Source organism: Thunnus thynnus, chromosome 20 (assembly GCF_963924715.1).
Source record: "Thunnus thynnus chromosome 20, fThuThy2.1, whole genome shotgun sequence".
NCBI classification, from domain to species: domain Eukaryota; kingdom Metazoa; phylum Chordata; class Actinopteri; order Scombriformes; family Scombridae; genus Thunnus; species Thunnus thynnus.
Window position 1 is genome coordinate 8364240 of NC_089536.1, and position 5269 is coordinate 8369508.

Consider the following 5269-nt stretch of genomic DNA (forward strand, 5'->3'; position numbering starts at 1 on the left):
ATTTCATTTATTCCATGCAGACCACATTCACTGGTAATATCTAACTGTTTAACAGTGATGAGAGTGTGGAAATTAAGGCATCATACAACTCTGTCTTGGTTACAGCTTGTTCAAGATGCAGCAGCTTAACAAGGCCAAACAATAAAGATCTTATTCTCCCTTATATCATTCTTACATTCCAGCCTGGTCGCCGGAATAAAACGTTGGCATTGAACATTTCTGCAAACCACAGAAACGTTGAATATCTATGTTTCAACCCGTGTAATACGTAGCATATTAACATTTCAACAAAACATAGCATGTAAACTTTTCTGCAAAACATAGCATATTAACATTTCAACAATACGTATCATATCAAAATGCCAACAAAACGTATCATCTCAACATTTCTAAAGTGACGTAGTTCACATGCGATTCATATGAGCTGACTTTCCTATTAGGAGGAGGAGGGGTTGGTGGATGGCTAGTAAGTTTCTTGGCAGCAAGTTGGAAATCAATCCTAATTCAACTGACAAAAGTGGGTGTTTTTAGCGAAACGTCAGGACATTTGCAACCATTTTTCTGGCGAGAAAACCGGGTGTTTTTAGTGAGACATCAGGACATTTGCAGCTGTTTTTATTTTTATTTTTTATTTTATTTTTACCCAAGCCATGATCCCTCCCTAACCCTAACCAAGCGGTCTTTGTGCCTAAACCTAACCAGACCCTAACCACAGCATTGTCACACCATAAAACATCATTATTCAACGGATAGAAATGGTGATATACTACGTTTGTAGAAATGTTGATATGATACGTATTACGTATTGGGTTGAATTGTATATGTTCAATGTTTCTGTTGTTTGTAGAAACGTTCAATGCCAACGTTTTGTTCAGGTGATGGTGGGTTGTACGTTTGCACTACATTTCTTTAGAGTTCAGAACTAATATTAAAATTCAACTCATCACCTTAACTTTAGCTTTTTTTTCAGGGAAGGCCACCAAACTGGAACTCACTTTCTGATTTGGATTTTCCAATTGAGTTTTTACATCATAAATGTCATATAAAACCTTTTCTATGTAAGGAAGGCTTTTATGTATGTGCTCTTACTTTATACTTTAAAAAAAAACAGCTTTTTAATTTAATTTTGTGACCTGTTCTATCAACTTCACCTCTACTATGTTATTTTATCTTGTTTAGCACAGGTTTAATTTGTGTTAATGACACTTAACCTTTGTTTTCATCACTTGATTCAAGTGATTTCAAAACTGATTAACTGGTGTTCGCTGAATTTAATTGAAAACGAAAATAAATAGCTTCTGCTGGTCTAGCGCATGAATGTCCGTGTGTGTGTAGGTGTGTGTTTTTGAGTCGAGTTTTCTGAAGGTCAACATAAACTTTCCAAGAGATTCTAATTAATTCATCACTAGCAAACTTGTGTCCAGCAAAGGGCTTGAGTTATCAGAACATGAATTATATCTACTTTTTTCTCTGTCAGAACGGTGAAGTTATTTGGTGAGTCAGTCTATCACTTTAAACACATTTACATTGTTGCACCTGTAGAAGATACATTCCCTAATTCACTTGTTTCAGTGTAAATGAAAAGTTCATCATTGAACTGTATTATAAAAAAAACTCCACAATTACAAAACTGCTGACCACTTTTTGACCACCGCATTCTTCTCTGAAAGAATTTGCAATTATCCTCTGAATATTTGTACACCCACACAAATCAAGAGTCCAACACTAACTACATGCCATGCCCTATTTCAATGCATATTTGACATAAGAAACATTATAGAAAACATCAGTTTAGCTTAAGAGTCAACATGTCAGAGATCCATACGAGCAAAATTGAACTTTATAAGGGCAGAACTGAGAAAAGACATTTCAAAATACATAAAAATGCACCCACACATCTATATGCCCTTTCCCTTTGTGTATTGGAAAATATATAAGAATTGCTTTTTTCAGTTTCACGATATGTGCTTAGGGAGAAGAAAGGTTAAAAAGACCTGTTAGACTGTACTTTGGCACAGTGGTGCTTTGAGCTAAAGGCTAAGGTCAGTATGCACACAGTGACAATATGAACTTGCTAATGCAAAAAGCATGTATAATGTTTACCATGTTCACCATCTTAGTTTAACATATTAGCATGCTAACATTTAGTAATATGCACTAAACATGGAATACAGCTGCTGATGGCCATGACATTAGTTTTGCAGGTATTTGGCCATTAACCAAAGTATTGGACAAATTAGAGACTGTCCTCCCAAGAAACGGCACAATAGGTCGTAATGCTTGTCGCCAAAAAACGACAGTTACATTTCAAAAAGAGACCTCATATAGATGTTCATAGATAGCTGGAATGAAAGTGAGGCACGCTGAGGGATACCTCTTATGTCACCTCAAATATTACTCTTTTTCTTGCCAATCAAAACTCCCTCTGCCTTCATATCACAGCATCTGGCTCAACTGCGGTTTGTAATGTGAGCCTTCCGTTACTGTGAAGTCTAATTAAAGCAAAAATTTTGGTGCCATTCAAATTACATTACATACAATACTTTTTGGTGTCTCACATCTCAGGTAGATCAACACACTTCTCACTTGAGTTGATGGGTGATAACTTTGTCAGACCTCTTGAGCTGCATGTTGGTTTGGTCTCTTATTTATTGTGATAAGCTCGTGTGATGAAAGCTAATGCTGAACATGGTGGAATAAATTGCATTCTGTGAGGGTAATTTGTCCACAGTCATTGGTTCATTTTCATTGTCACATTTCCAATTATACTTCCCTACTGCCATCATGTTAGACACCGTCAGTTTACACCCCACCCCCATTTTTTTCTTTTATCCCTACTTGAATTAAAAAATTAAATGGCGGCAGATGAAATAAGGATGAAATTGATATAATAACCAATAGAGCATTATTTTTACATATCTACTGCTGATTGACTATTCTCCAGTGGTGGTGCCTTTCTGTATTTTTTCTGTAGTGTAGGTTTTTTATCTATTTAACATCAGTGTATGTCTTTTTTTTTATTTAACATTTTTACTGTATATTTTATTATTATGTTCTTAGATATGTTTTTTGGTCCCTGTATTTTATGTATGTGGAATGTTTTTTTGTCTTTTTTATAGATGCAGCACAGGTGGAAGCTTGATCCAAATGTCCTACAATGTGGGATACTAAAGTGAATCTTGAATTTATTTCCATCTATCTATCAATGCATTTATTAGATTTGCAAAAATTTTTTAAGTATAAATAAAATATTTATGTGAAATGTACAGTATGTAACACATTTACAATATTTGTGGTGAGAACAATGTGGAAGCCAAAGAGGCCACACGGGTTTTTATAAGGCAATCACTGCTACTTCAAAACTTAAAGCAGCTTTTTCCTTTTCTTGCGTTAAGATGGAACACATGCTTGGTAAAATCAATGTACTGTAGATGCCCCTTTGCTCTCCCCTCAAGGCTGCAATCAGGACTGTATTGTGCGAAAAACATGTCCATGGCACAAGTCATTTGAAAAACAATCCTCCACCGTAGGCTAACTCAATACATTTCTTGGTGGAAGGCATTTAAGGAAAAAAGTGGTGAAGTAAATTCAGGGCAAGAGAATGGCGGTTTTACAGTTTGTTGAAGGTGCATCTTAGAAGCCAAGATACTCACTTAAAAGTACCTGAAAGGAAAAGGCTGAAAAAGGTGTTCTTCTGAGGACAGGGGAGTATAGCCAAGCTGTTAAAAAAGGACTGAAAAAAAATCTACCAGATACAGGGAATTTTGTGAAGAACAACACCAATAGGAAAGGGATAGAATATCAATGGCAATACAATACAAGGAATTGGAAGAGGTTATCTAGTGATCAAACATAATCAAAGTGTAGCAGTAACAAATAAAGAGAAAGTAGAGGTGTAAGTAAGTACATAACTATGGTAATTAGGGAAAGCAAGGATGAGAGTCAACAAGGAACATGCAATTTAGAGGCTTTAGAGAAAGACAATAATGTGATGAGTGTATTGTTTACACTGGGTGAACTGAAACAAACACTAGAGCTAAAATTGGCATCACTTCACAAGACAGAAGATGAAATTTATTGTTAGTGGAGGGAAGGTTTTGCCAAAGCTGGAAAGAAACAGTTATGTAGGAAAAAAAAACAGAAGATTCAACTTTAACAGCGAATTATAGACCAAGCAGTAAGTTTCCATATTAATCAATCATATTAATTTATTCATATTGATAATAACCCAGGAGATTTCAGTCCTGGTTGTTATGGCTGTGGATCAGTCACAGTGTTCACATTAGTCTGTGTTGAGCTATCGCAGACACCGTACTTAGAGGAAGTAATCCTGCGCCTGGGTGTTACTCAGTGGTGTCCCGTTGGTACTGGTTGGTGTGTAACCGCTGCCATGTCTGTCATGTTCCTCAATATCAATAAACTAGGTGTGAAGTTATACTACTTGTCTTATTCTTGCAAAAATCCAACAATAGTGACACCCGTGGGACTGGTGTTAACAGCGACTGTGGTTTAATACTTGAGGTCCCAGTATTTTGTGGGCAGCAAACATTTGGATCCGTCAATAACTGGCCTTTTTCCATCACGCATGAGCGACCGCGATCTGATTTCATGCTGCACAAAGTGTGAGTAGTTTTCCACATAACAGCAGGGCACAGTAAAAGGAATTGCTATCTTGCTGAGGAGTTGGAGGTGTGGAGCCCGCAGCTCTTCATCAACAGCTCACTGTTGCTGTTCCTTCTTGTTCCGTTTCTCCCTGAAATGTTTCAAACTTATCTGTTGTAAAAAAAAAAAAAAGCTTAAAACTGTCAGTTTTGTTTTGTGGATGCATGTCTGATGAATGATCACTGCCAGGTTAAACCTTGGTGTCAAATACGTTGCGTTTTCTGTGACTGCTCCACAAAAAAAACCACTTGAACACTTTATATGTGAAGCATTATCAAAAGGAAATGCGCAGTTTGTGTTTGCACTAACTTAATCATATTCATGTATAGTTTCCTGTGAATCCTCTGTGTATGTGAAGGCAAACTGAATCCAACTCAGGAATGGCAGATTCCACCATTCACAATGAAAACTACTATATAGAGGTTACAGAATGTAAATACATTGAATGGCAAAACAGGGTTTGATTTCATGAAAATCTTAAGGATTCTGACTTTAAGTTCATGACCAAAAGTGACACTGACCTCATGGAATAGACTAGAAAATCGAAAAAACACAGATGTCATGCCCTGAAAAGTCCCGGAACAAGGGGCAGTGTGCACAGTGATCC